The following is a 14,434-nucleotide window of genomic DNA, read 5'->3' on the forward strand; positions in this document are numbered from 1 at the left end:
GCCTGTGTGCCATTTAGAAACCAACCAGATAAAAAACCCTGATGGAGCTGTTTTCCAGCCGGGCAGGCAGCCCTCTCCCAGTCGATGTCCTCCTAAGAGAGGCTCCTTCTCTGAGAACCTCGTTGGGCAGCGCCCCTTCCAAGTCCTCCAGGAAGCTGGCTGGACCCTGGCCGCTGACTCAGTGCGGCCTGCTGGGTGGCTCCCGCGCCTGGGAGGCGGCCCTGGCAGTGTCTCCGGGCCCAGCCCCAAGAGCAGGTGCCCCAGGTAATACTGCTCTACTCCCCGGCCGGCTGTCAGGAGAGACAGAGGGAAGAGGCTCCGAGGCAGCGCAGGTCCGAGACAGGGCAGCCGGTAAGTGGGGGGCTGGGTGGGGAGCCAGGGAGGGCTTCCTCTGGGCGGAGGCCTCAGGTGTTCATAGCGGGTGTGAATTCTGTTCCGAGCCAGAACCTGGCCGTTGTTGCTTTCTGGCTGTTTCCTTTATCTGTTGGGCAGGGAAAAAGTTGGGAAAGTTGAGCTCGGTGTTGGAGACTGTGTTTCTATAAGGCAGAAGCTTATAGGCTTTTGAGAAGAATGTGCACCTTAGAGGTCGAGGGGTGTACTCAGGGACCCCCCTCCTCCTCCTTTCCTTCCCCTCCCCCCAGATCTCTCAGTCCCCTGGCCTTGTCCAGTGTCTTGGTTGGTAGAAAAGCAGTTTGGTATATGTGGTTAGTGATTGAGGTTAATGATTAGGTCTTTGTGTGACCGTGTGTGCCTAGGTTTGTGTCTCTGTGTGTTTCTCTAACTTACGAAGGGACCGAGGGACCCCTCACAGTGGGGGCGAGGTGCAGCATGCAGCCTGGACCGGGAGCTGGAGGGTGTGGGCCTGATGGTGTCTTCCCGATGATGACAGGCTTAGCTCTTTGGTCTCCCTGGGATACAGCCCCCTCACCTGCCCCAAGGGCGGAGATGGGCAACGGGAAGGAGGCTTGGCGATCATTTTTAACGCCCCTTCCAGCTCTGAAATGCTATGAACGATGTTGTCCGGTAAGACCGTCTCCACCAGGTAACACATGACTGCCAAGTGGGTATTTTAATCACTGTGATTTCAGAATAACAGGCTGGTTCTCACAGAGGGTTCATTGCTCCGTCGATCATGCAATCCCTGTGGAATCTGAGTTGATGGCGGTCTGTCGGTTCAGTTTTCTTGGAGCCAACCGTCTGTCACTACTCAGATACAGACATTCTCTTCAAAGTCTAGAACATTTTTTTTTTTAGGTGGGATCATATTTGCCCATTATGGTTGATATATTTTGTTGCCCAGTATTGCCCCTGAGAGCCCAGAGGGAAGTTTGGAAAATGCATCCTTTTTGGGATGGGATAACATTGCCCGTATGCCTAATTTATGGCTGGGTCTTATGTGGGCAGAGAGTAAATGTTTCTGGAACCTTCTGGGCTCTGCCCACTGCCTGTGAGGAGCCCCAGGCTCCGGTTTGTTGGGACCTCATGGGCCAGTGGTCAGGCCCAAGGCTGTGTTTTATGTTTGCCTAAGGGGAGGCCTCATCTCCAACCACCTACATATGGCAGCCACGATGCTTCTTTTGTTTGTCTCCAATTATGTGTAATAACATGGGGGGAGAAGGACGCACACAAGAGATACTTATAGTTAATGAAACCCCAATGTCTCCTAAAATTAGAAACCCTAAGACTCGTGAGTTGAATAAAAAAACCCCCAGATAATTTGCTGCCTTCTTTCTCTGTTTTCTCCAGCCTTGTGACTGATTCTGCCTGATTTTAAGTCTTTCAAATCTGTCGTAGCCACATTTCCTGGTCCTCTTTCCTCACCTTCCTGGACAGGGGGGAAGGCCCTGGCATGGCATGGGTGTTGCCCAGCTGGGCCTTTGGCTGAAAGGGCCTGAGAGTCAGAATCTGGGTGGGGACCTCATGTGTGCCTTGGTAACCAGCAGTCGAGGCCTGGGGGATGTCAGGTTGATGATTAAACCCTTCATGCCATTTTAGATGAGTCAGTGGCCTTTGGGACTCTCAACTCCCAGCCAGACTTGGGTGCCTTTTACTTCTGCTAGTCCTTCGGACATAGTGAAGACGGACAATGTCTTAGAGAGATACTGAAGGGCTAGCAGTGTAGAGAGGCTGGGAACCTGGCTGACAGTGGGGCTAGAGAATTTGCATGTAGCTACAGCCATGCCCCGTCATCTTCTCCAGGTGAGGGCTTAGGCAAGCAGGTGAGAACACAGACAAGCTCCCCGCTTCCCCCCCAGGCCTGCTCTGAAGTTCAGCTTTTGTTTTAGATAGTTTTAAAAGCCCAGGTTTGTGTTTCATTTTTATGTAAACAGGAAGCATGGGATCTCAACTGGTCTGGTATTTTCGAGGCGGGCAGGAGTAAGTGGTCTCTTCCTCCTTCCCATAAAGTCTGCAGAAGAGCAGATAGTGATTCGGTCTTCAGCTCTTTCAGTTGCAACTTTGTGTGTGGGGACAGCAGACATTCACCCGGCACTTGCTGTGTGCCTTATTGATAACCCGCCCACCCCTTAACATCTCCATGAGGAAGAAGGACCATCAGCCCCCTGCAAAGACGCCAAAGGGAGCAGGGGTGAGGGTGGTCAGCTCTGGCTGGTGGGATTTGTTCTCTTGTTACCTCGGGGCAGCAATCCCAGTGTCTCCACTTCTCAGTATTGCTTTCCTTTCTTGAAAACTCTGCTAAGGATAAAGTGCCGGGTGGGCACCCCGGACAATTTCAGGCCATGCCCCGATTTGGCATCAATTACCTTAAATTCCCTAATGAAGAAGCCATGTCCCCACAGCCCCCTTCCAGTCCTTCCGTGGCCTCGAGGAGAAGGTCTGCATGTCACGTCCCTTTTTAAAAAGCAAGGAGCAGGGTCAGGAGGAGAGGGGCCTTGGCATCCCAGGCTCCACAGGCAGCAGTGTCCCCTGGATTTAATGACATTTTGTTCCAGTTATGCTTGTTTTTATGGAAAGCATCTTTGTCTGGCACAGATCACGGTGTCCTCTCCATGACAATGATATTAAGTTAATTTTTTAAAAAGTGAGTAGATTTAAGAAAAAAACCTCTCTATATAAAAGGCTAATATGCTAAGTGTCCAGCCAGGTAATGACATCACGGAGCAATGCCTGGCTTCCTCTCCCTAGCGACTATCCTTCTTGGAGTTTCTTCAGCCCAGGAACATGACTTGCTTTATAGCCAGGTGGAAACATTTTATACTGTAACCAAATGTCTCTGAAGCGTTTTCCTGTGCCTCAGCTCATTTGATACTCACAGAAGTCCTGGAGTAGGTAGATAGGAGACTCGGTGGAATCCTATTTTCTTTTCATCAGCCGGAAAACGGAGATTTAAAAACATTTCTATATCTACAAAAGGCTAAGTTGACTCGCACATGTGTGACACATATAAAGCTCTCGCTGGTGCCAATCACAGCGTGTGTTTTGATCTGTCATTGTCGATCATGAATTTGGTTAGCACTTCTATTATAGAGAAAGGGCGAATAGCAATATTAAAATATTTCTTCTAATGTCCTTTCAATGTGCACGAATTTGTGCACTGGGCCACTAGTATTAAATAATAGCGCTGGTGACACATGCCCAAAGTGAACAGCCCCGTTTGAGGAACTGCCTGCCACGCGGAAGCTCCGCAGTGACCAAGAGGGAAACACATCTTTCTGGAAAGTCTGGCAGAGTTGACGTCTGCATATACACACAAGACTGTCAGGGTGGCAATTTCTTTCCGGGACAGGCAGGCAGGTTTGTACAGGTTTTGCTGCAAAGATGGGGAGTGTGCATATGTGTGAATGTGCACGTGTGTGTGCTGTTTTCCCTTCAGCAGAACTTATCTGCGGGGATACTGCAGTGGATGCCAGAAACCACAGGTAGTGCCAAACCCTATATATCATATTTTGTCCTATGTATGCATACCAAAATGATGACATTTAATTGATAACTTAGGCACAGTAAGAGCTTAGCAATAACATAATAAAATAGAACCATTTTAATATACAGGGTGGGACAAAAGTAGGTTTACTTTTGTTGTAAGTATGTGAAACACAGAGTTTATTCTTGCTTTATTATTAATTATTGTGTTATTTTTATATGAACAACTGTAAGCCTACTTTTGCCCCACCTTGTACTATAATAAAAGCTATGTGCCTGAAACCGGTTTGGCTCAGTGGATAGAGCGTCGGCCTGCGGACTGAAAGGTCCCAGGTTCGAGGCCGGTCAAGGGCATGTACCTGGGTTGCGGGCACATCCCCAGTAGGAGATGTGCAAGAGGCAGCTGATCGATGTTTCTCTCTCATCGATGTTTCTGGCTCTCTATCTCTCTCCCTTCCTCTCTGTAAAAAATCAATAAAATATATTTAAAAAAAAAAAGCTATGTGAATGTGGTCTCTCTTTCTCTTAACATATCTTATTGTGCATATTGAACCTTCTGGTGATGATGTGAGATGGTACCATGTCTACATGATGAGGTGAAGCACTTAGGGGGACAGTTGGAGATTTCCTCATGCTATTCAAACAGTGTGCAATTGAAAATTTACAAATTATTTATTCCTGGAATTTTTCATTTCATATTTCTAGACCGAGGTTGGCTGTGGGTAACTGAAATCACAGATAAGGGAGGGCTGCTGCAGTAGTACTTTGCCCCTATGGATATCTGCCTCTGCTTACGCCCAGCTCGGTGTGACAGTTCTGTTTAGGTCATTTTAACCACAGACAAGCAGCCCAGGAATTTCAAGGGAAAAGCCTGATTGGCCAAATCCCTTTTTAAAATTGTGTCTGATGTCCTGCTTTCCAGACGGTCCAGTGGTTCTCAAACTTTAGTTGTTCCCTGAGTCACCTGGGGAGAGAGGCTCAGGACCTGCCCTATCCTACCTAGGTGGGGGCCTCTGTGTGCCCCGGGTGGTCCCAATATACACCAGTGCCTGAGCTCATGGTCTAGGTCACTGGACCCAGAGTCTCTGCAGAGCCATTGAAGATTCTGAGCCCTGGACCCCACCCCCAAAGAAGCCCAGCCAGAATCCGTGGGGGTGGAGCTGTCATTGGGATTTTAAAATGCTCCCCAGGTACAGCTGTTGTGTGGGCTGGTAGAGAACCACTGGCCTTGATAGAGACTTTGGAGAAACTCGAACCAACCTGGGAATGCTCACCACGAAGAAGTAAAGGGACTCATGAGGAGTTAAAGAACCTAGTGGGGGAAATGGAAGACATATGTAATAGAGTCAACAATAAAAACAATCAAAAAAACATCATTGCTGACCCCCACCCCCCCACCCCGAAAAAGAACTAAGTGTGGCTGCAGAGGACACCCGCAGATCTGAGTTCAGGTTGCGGAGGACTTCTACGAAAAAATGGAGATAGAAGGCAAGTAAGCCAGGGGGAGTGGGAGAGCAGCACCAACTGTTAGAACTGGGTCAGGAGGGCTAACAGCTTAAAAAAAAAAGCTAAGGGCATCAAGAGGGCTCTTGAGAATTTGCTCAGAGCTGGAAGAACAGGGGTGATAAACATGAGTTCTGCCCGGGCCATGCGTCGGGAGCCCTGGCAGGAGGAGAGAAGCAGGGTCTCTATTTCTGTTAGGGGGCTGAGCAGTAAGGGTAACCCCACCAGGAGCAAGATAACTGGGGCAGAGATGGCCAGAGAGCATCCACTGCTTTAAATGAGGCTCCCCGTCTCATCCACAGGACTGACTTCCCTGGGTACCAGGGAGTATGGTTGTTGCATTGTGGCTGATTAGTTTGAGGAGCTACAAAGGGAGAGGCAGGTTCCTGAAGAATAGAAGCGGGGGGGGCGGGGGGGGGACCCTGCTTTTAAGAAGTTAGGAAAAAGTGAATTACAGAAGCCATAATCTGGTGAGCTTGGGCTCTATGTCCAAGAAGCTTCCAGAAAACATTACTAAGCTGCTGTTTTGTGAGCAGGTATGGAGCCCAGTCCGATTGAAGGTGATGGCCACTTTCTTCTTTCAGAACTAGCCATGCCAAGCTCACCTTCTCTGTTCTGGTAGGTAGCTGACTGCCCGATCAGGGAGTGCCTGAGGCCTCCCGGCAAAGCATGTGGTGAAGCGCTTCCTCACAGGCTCTGCAGAGTGGCCAGGGCTCAGTGCAGCTGTGAAAACCCACACGGAAAGATGCGGGAATAGGGACTGGATGGGAATGAACTCATCAGCTACCCTGAAAACAGAGGCGGCCCTGACACTGGATAGAGAAGGGGGACTGGTGAGTTTTTCTACTTGGAAGCTGGGCAAAGAGGACTGTATGGCAAGTATACAGTTCATTAAGTTACCTGTTATTCGAGGGTAGTCTGGGAGGATTGGTGGAGATGCAGGGGCAGAAGGCATTTGCCATGTCTGTACTTCATCTGCCTTCGTCTTGTGAGTGGATTTGTGTCAGTCTGGAGAATGCACGTTTGGCCTTTCCCGTCAGCACCCTTGCAGAACTTAAAGGCGTGTTTCCTGAAGGCCCAAAGTGGGGAGCACTGAGTCAGGATGGGTGACCATCGAGCTTTTAAAGAGCGTAGGGTCAGTGGGCTGATCCACATTAAGGAGATTTCCCTCAATGCCAGGGAGGTGAAGCTTTGCACTTGAACCGAAGGTTCCTGGAAGTGACACCCTTGAAGCCCACCTTTAGGCATTAGAGTCAGAAGGGCCCTGGTGATCTTAGAGATGATGCAAGTTGAGACTGGAGAGGTGGCAGCTGTATACAGTTGTACACAGTAAGTAGCAGCTGTGCAAGGACGCATGGAACAGGTGGGTTTGACCGTGTGAAAAAGACTCAGATTTCCCTCGCATCTGTGCCCCAGAGGTGAGGCGAGGCTCCAGCAAAGCAGTTGAGGTTTGGTGTCAGACACCATCGGGGCTCCATCCACCTGGACCAGCCAGGCCTCATCTGGTTACATAAGAAGAAGATTTTGAAGTTCTTAAAGAAACATTACCAAAACTGAAAATTGAGGAAAAATTGGGGCTACGGTTTGGAAGGGATGTTGACAGACTTGTGGCAGATTCCGGTACAGAGTGTGACAGACAGGAGAGAAGGCCAGCGGAGGGCAGGTGGCGATCTCCGCTTTCAGGGATCTAGGATTCTTCATGGAAAAAGAGGGCAAAGGGGGCTGCCCAGTCTTGTCTCCAATCCTGCAGGCCTGGCACAGCCCCTTCATGTGTTAACTCTGCGTCCTTGGCACAGCTTTACCAGGACGTGGTCCTCCAGGAGGGAAAATGCTGCCCAAAGGGTATGCCAATAACGTAGTAACAGTGGCTGACATTTTTTTGAGCCGCTCCTCTGTGCCAGGCATGGTGCTAAGATTACACTTGTGTGAGCCCCACGATGCGAAACTCAGACCCACGGCCTTGCAAGTCTTTGATGATAATTGCTGGCGTGTAGTGAGCCCTTCCTATTATGGTAAGCTTCTCTTGTACATTATCTCATTTAATCCTCATTGCAACGCCACAGGCATCAGCGAGGCTTGTTCTGATTGCTTTGGAGGCAGGACCCTGACCAAGCCTGTAAATGAAGTCATTATCACCAGGCATTATGGTAATTTTCATCACAACGATCACCGAGCGCTTTCTCCTTGCCAGGCACTTATCAGCACTTTGCATGCCCCGTCATTCATTTTCATCATAACTCTATGGAGATGTGGGGACCATTCTCCCTTTTTTGAGGTAGAGGAATCGAGGATCTGGAGGGCAGATTTCATGTAAATTTCTAGAAGGTGTCCCTCGGGTGGGCGAGGCCAGGGAGCCGGATTTGGTGAAGGTGGTGTGGGCTGGATTCCTGCCACCATGCCTGGACTGGTGCCTCCTGGACTGGTGCCTGCAGGGTTCAGACCACAGAGTCGTAGGTGAGGGTCTTGAAGGTAAGTGAGGCCAAGCAACTTGTCAAAGCCACACAGCGAGGAAACGGCAGAGCTGGGATTTCAAGCCAGCTCTGCTGAGCCTAGAGTGCTGCTCCTAACCAGCGCTGAGAGAGAACCGTGCACTCACTGAGCTTTCCAGTGTTGGCTGGACGTCCTAGGGCTGGCCCTGGAAGTGGTCCCACGTGACAAGGTGGCTGTCTGTCAGGGCCTGGGATCCAAGCAAGGCAACTTTAAAAAGGTAACATCTTAAAATCTGACCTTTTCTTCCCCCTCTTTCCTTTTGCGAATTTAAAATCAAGCCCATCGTCCCCTCCATCCCCCTGCAGCCCTGGGTGAAAAGGCACTTGACTCTCATGGGGGCTGGAGTGTGGATGCTGGGAAGGGTGCAGCCGGCCTCAGCCATCCAGGGCCTCACAGATGGGCATTGTAGCTAGTGGGTGACCACGTCACTGGTCTGGAGCCTTTCTCTGGGCAGACGCTCATTTGTCATCTTGCTGTGCTTGCCCACACTTGAGCGTCAGCACATTCTACCTCGACCATCTGGCAGAACCATGACACAGATGTTGTTTGACTTTAGGCGTTGGGGGCTGGAGTGCAATGGCAGGAATTCTGCAGCAGCCTCCCAGCCTTGGACTCCCGTAGGGGAGCGGGGGGATGCAGGGATGACCTTGGGCCCAGTGAGTGGCTCTGCTGTTCTCTCAGGAAGGGATCTATGCTGTTCCCATGTCGTCTCCCGGACAGCGATGCTAGTGCAGGGAGTGGTAGTAACACAGCGAGTCTCTACAACTTACAGGCCTGTGCCAGGCCCCGAGCTGAGAACTTCATGAGCATTTGCTGGCTTAATCTTCACAGTGGCCCTTTGAGGTGGGTACGATTATTTCTATACTAGAGGCCCAGTGCATGAAATTTGTGCACGGGGAGCGGGGGGGCGGGTCCCTCAGCCCAGCCTGCAATGACATCAGTGTCCTTTGCCCTGGCCTCCAGCCTGAGGCTCCTTCCCTCCCTCTGTGCAGCTGGGGTGCAGACGCTGGGCTCGAGTTGCTGGGGCAACGCCACCAGCACCCCACCCCAGCCACTATGGGCATCGCCATCTTTGTTGTGGAGTTACTGTTAATTTGCATATTACTCTTTTATTAGATAGGATTGCAGTTGAGAAAGCTGTCTCTTAAGGTAGTCCTAGGTAGAATATCTTGAGGGAGGAGGATGCTATTATTTTCTCTTAAAGAGAGGTTATGCTTCTCGTAAGTCTAAAGCAGAGGTTCTCAACTGGGGGCCGTTTTGCTTTCCAGGGGACATTTGGCAATGTCTGGAGACATTTTTGATCATCATAGTTTGGGGAGGTCTTCACTTGCAGTCATCTTGTGGCCAGAGAGCACCGGTCATCTTGTGGGTAGAGGCCAGGGATGCTGCTAAGTATCCGACGAGGCACAGGACAGCCGCCTACCACAAAGAATTATCCATCCCCATTGTCAGTCCTCAGGGGTTGAAAAACTGATCTAAGGAGAATAAGAAACAATACTAGACTTTGATACTAACTTCTGTTCGAACCCTGCTTGCGGCCATGGGTGCAGTTCATCCTCTATTTCTGGTTCTCCCACTGAGCACATGGTGGGACTGTACCCTTTTGCCTTCCTCAAGTTAGGTGGACATGTGACTTGTGTTGGCCAGTGAACTGTGAGCAGGAAGTAACATGACACTTGGAGGTGGACAACTCAAGGGCCGTTTGGATATTTATAACATCATTTGGAGGACCTTACAAAATTATCACCTTAAAAAATCAGCCTGCTCTATTTGGCCAGACATTTCATTAACTCACCCTAATGCCATGGGCAGGGCCAGACGCAATGATTTCTCAGGCCTTATATGTTCCCCACCCCTGCTCTAACAGCGCAGTTGCAATCTGCCACATTCCTTTCCCCTCACTGTGACCCACATCAGTGCTCCCAGATGGGAAAGGGGGCCCGGCCGCTGTGAGGGAGCCCAGGTGGAGCTCCTGGTCAACTCAGGTGGTCTGCAGTGTAAACCCCTGAGATTTCAGGTTGTTTGTGGCGGTGGCATAGCCTGTCTGATTCCGATGGATGTATTCTAACCAGAACAAAAAGGAGAAGTTAGGGTTTGGATTAGGCAGGTGGTATGTGTTTTTGTATTATCTGAATACGGCCAATAAAGCGCAAGCATCCAGGATTTGAAGATTGCTTACTCTAGAGACGCTATTGTGCGTGGCCCAGTGAGAGGTTTAGAGATGCTGGCGGATTGCTTCATAGAAGAAATGGAATGGAATCTACTAATAGGCCCATCTACTAGTAGATCTCTCTGAGATCTGAAGAAGTTAAGTGACTCAGTCATCTGCGAGTCCCCTGTGGGGATCCAGAAACCCCACTCAGACAGCAGCTATGGGAGGCCCCGCTCACCCAGCCCAGTGAATGGTTTTAAATCAGTTATTGGTCTGTGAATGCTGCGAGGGCAAAGTCCATCTTTACCTGCCCAGGGCCTCTTGCAGCATCTGGCCCAGTAATGTTTGTTGAGTGAGTTGGGGCAGGGGGCCAGGGTTAGATAGCAGTGCCATGATGGGGTACAACTGGAGGGCCTTGTGGGAAGAGGTGACCTGAGGTGGCTGGCAGGAACACCAGAGCCTGCCTTCAGGGGTGGAGTAAAGCGGATTGGGGCCTGGGTATTTCTCACTCTTCTCTGGATTTCAGATGTGCAGGAAACACCCCAATCTCAGGGTCTCCATGAAGAAGGAGTGTTGTAGGGTGGGGTGTCCTCCTTTAGCCAACCCTGGAGTGGGCCTCTGGTCTCCCAGGCTTTGCCTAAGCAGGTACTGTGTCACCTGAGCAGCATGTGACTATATAGGAATTGCTCTGAAGCCTCATTAATATACTCATCTCCCTCAGAGGCCTGCAGAATGATCATTTAGTGCCAGGAGCAGGCTTTCCTGGCACCGAGCCAGAGCCCTTCCCAGCAGCGCAGAACAGTCAGCCTGACTCATGCTCTTAGGCGCCTCAGTGTGCCTGTCGACAAAAGGGGCATGATTGGGAGATCTTGCTCTATCTGCCTTTTGCGGAGGAGTCGTGTTAGAGGGCTGTGTGGTAAAGCCAGGGACACAAATGTCCTTACAGGCCAGAAAGGGAGGAATGATGGATCCCTTTTTAAAAAAATCCTATATCATAAAAGCCTAATATGCTAAGTGTCTGCCCGTTCATTCAACCGTTTGACCAGTTGCTGTGTCGCACACTCACCACCATCGGGTAGAAGCTCCAACCGGTAGGTTAGCTTGCTGCTGGGGTCTGGCCAATTGGGACTGGATGAGACGAGCCAGACACGCCCTTGGAGTCCTCCTGTGGTTCCTCCCAAACCATCCAACCTCCCACAGTCCCTCCCTGGCCCTGATCGTGCACTGGTGGGGTCCCTCAGGCTGGCCTGCACCCTCTTGCAATCTGGGACCCCTCGGGGGATGTCAGAGAGTTGGTTTTGGCTGATCCCTGCAAGCAAGCCAAGGGACCCCACTGGTGCACGAATTCGTGCACTGGGGAGAGAGAGAGAGAGAGAGAGAATTTATTTATTTATTTCAAAGAGGAAGGGAGAGGGAGAGAGAGCTAGAAACATCAGTGATAAGAGAGAATCATTGACTGGCTGCCTCCTGCACGCTCCACACCGGGGATCGAGCCCGAAACCTGGGCATGTGCCCTTGACCAGAATCGAACCCCAGACCCCTCAGTCCACAGGCCAAACTGGCTAAGGCTGGATCCATTTCTTGCCACTCAGTTCAGGTCTTCAAGGAACTCTTGCCTGGAAGGGAATGGCACAGGGGCCTTGGGATAGCCCTGACAGCACCTGCCCAGTGAGCACTGCTGGCTGTGAATGGGGACTGTGCTAGGAGTACCCATCAGTGGGGCTGTCCATTGGAACGCTCTGGTTGCTGGCCAGAGGGGTCTGTCCTGCCTTCTGCAGTGCCGGCTTCCCTGTTCTAGGTGTGCCTGCTCTCGGGGGCTGATCCTCACTTGTGTCGGCTGCACAGTGTACCTGCTTGCCCCCAGTGCAAGCCAGATTGCCTTCCCCACCGTATGTGCATGTCCGCAGGTGCATGGCTGTGCTTCCTGTAAGCCTGCCCCCTCCCCCTTCAACTGCCCTCGTTAATCCAGGACGGATTGTTTCTTAATCCAAGAAGGTGCCAACAGTTTCCACCTCAGCCGGGTGATTCACACGGATTCAGGCAGCAGGCCATATAGCAGAGAGGCTCAGTTCTGTGGAGCCAGACTGCCTGGTTTGATCCCAGCCTCCATTCCCTAGCTGTGTAATCCTGAGCGAGTTATTAATCTGCCCATGACCCAGTTGCCTTATCAGTAAAACGGGAGGGATTCTATTACCTACCTCAATAGGGTGGTTGTGTGGTTTAAATGAGCTACTATATTTAGTTTATGCAAAATGCTTGCAACAGTGCCCGTACACCATAAACAAGCTAGCTGTTAATATACTGGATACTGTCTCTCCCGTTTTGTGCCAGGTATTGGTGTCACCAAGGGGTTGCCATGAGCCTCCACCCAGTTCTTTGATGTGTTTTCAGTTTCACTGGAAGCACCATGCCAGCATGGTTCAAGTCTCAGCCCCACCTGCTGTGGGGGTGTGTGTAGGGGGTGTGTGAGACTTAAGACCTTCGGGCTGACAAGGACAGCTTTGTATATGTGTATTGTTCTTAGTGCTTCTCTCATTTTCTCTCTTTCCAGAAGATAGCTGCCTTTAAAAAATGATGCGTTGCATAAACAGTATAATAAATAATGTTTAAAAAACAACTGGCTTACTGCCCTGACCTAACCCTAAACTGTTTTCATATTTCTATGCTTCCTCCTTGTCCTTGTCTGCAGGCAGATAGGCATCTAGTAAACATTGTCATTAAAGAGCAAAGACACTTTGACAGTATTATTCCCCGCACCCCCCTACCCGGCCCCAAATAAAACACACCAGAAGGCTGTGGAATACTCCTGCATTTGGGGTCTGGGGATTGGTGGGTTTTGGCTCAATGTTGCTTTGGCCCTTCCCAGCTGGGCCATCATGGGCAAGCTAATTTGATTTGGGGGAGCCTTGCTCTCTCCCTCTGGTAGTAAGGGAATAATACTGTTCTAAGTTGTGCCCTGGCCAGTTTTGCTCAATGGTTAGAGGGTCGGACCGTGGACCTAAGGCTCACGGATTCAATTCCCGGTCAAGGACACATATCTTGGTTGCAGGTTCGATCCCTGTCCTGGTCGGGGCGAGTGGGGGAGGCAACCAATTGATGTTTCTCTCTCATGTCGATGTTTCTCCCTCCCTCTTCCCTCCTTCCTTTCCTTTCTGTCTGAAAATCACTGGAAAAATATCCTCAGGTGAGGATTTAAAAATAAAAAAAAAATAAAAAATACTGTTCCAACTCATGACTTTGCAATAATGAAAGGTGGTAGTATAGGTGAAAAATTCTAGCTTAGTGTGATTGTTTAGCAAAGCCTAGCTGTAAAAAAACCCCACACGTTTTTATTGATTTTAGAGAGAGGAAGGGAGAGAGAGAGAGAGAGAGAGAGAGAAACATGGATGTGAGGGAGAAACATCGGATCAGTTTCCTATGGCACGCATCCCAGCCAGGGATTAAACCTGAAACCTGGCCATGTGCCCTGACCTCGAATCAAACCGGTGACTTTCTGGCGCACGGGACGACATTCAACAAAGCTTACTTTTCGTTAGAAAAGCCATGTGTGTTCACTGTAGAGTATTTAATGGCTCCTGGATACCCAGTCATATGGATATGGCCACATTGATCCATCCTGCCTGTGGGGTTGGGCGTTTCGTTATTTCCAGCTCCCTTCCCTCTTGATCTTCTCTATGGAGGGCGTGGCCTTTGGGCTGGCAGCTGGGAACCCCAGGAGGCAAACCTTCCCCTTTGCAGTTGGTAACTGGTGTTCTTAGGGGTTTGTCCAGCAAAGAGGCTGCTGCCTAGAGCCCTGCTGAGGGTCAGCCTTTGTCTTTTGTCTGACCGCTGTCCCCCTGGAATCCCCGGGCTGGGTTTTTCTCTTCTGTGGGTGGGTGCTGGTTCAGCTCCCTGGGGGACAGTGCTGTGGGCTCTGCAGGTGTCATGGAAACCCCCCAGCCCTGCCCAAGCCTGAGGAAGAAGGAGGGGAAAACTTTTTCATAGCCAGACAAACAGGTATTTCCTGTCAAGTCCCCAGCTGTCAGAGACATCAGCCCCCCTTGGTAATTCAGAAGGAGGAGCCCCACCCAAGCCACTCCCCACCCCCCCTCCACCCCCCAGGGCCAGAAACTCCCAGGATTTAATGAAAAGAGGACAACTGCACTGTCCTGTAGAACTTTCTACCATAATGGAAACATTTATTCTGCTCTTTCCAATATGGTAGCCGTTGGCCACATATGGCTGTTGAACCCTAGAAATGTGGCGAGTGTGAGTTGGGATGTGTTCTAGCTAAAACTATGCAGTAGATTTAGAAGACAAGATGAACCTAAAATGTAAAATATCTCAATTTTCAATATTGATTCTGTATGCCGTATAACATCCTGGAAGGGGTATTTTGGAAATGTTCGGTTAAAAGAAACGTATCACTGA

The 14,434-nt window shown here is 50.3% G+C and overlaps 1 protein-coding gene across 1 annotated transcript in view; it reads left to right on the top strand.

Annotated features, from left to right (window-relative positions):
• Positions 1-227: 227 nt before the first annotated feature.
• The window catches only part of KSR1 (kinase suppressor of ras 1), a 107,234-nt gene continuing 93,027 nt past the window's right edge, over positions 228-14,434 (top strand). The window contains exon 1 of the mRNA XM_006764052.2: positions 228-351. The gene's annotated coding sequence lies outside the window, so the exon portion shown is untranslated. The remainder of the gene's footprint in view (positions 352-14,434) is intronic.

The sequence above is a fragment of the Myotis davidii genome, unplaced genomic scaffold, assembly GCF_000327345.1.
Source record: "Myotis davidii unplaced genomic scaffold, ASM32734v1 scaffold699, whole genome shotgun sequence".
NCBI lineage: Eukaryota > Metazoa > Chordata > Mammalia > Chiroptera > Vespertilionidae > Myotis > Myotis davidii.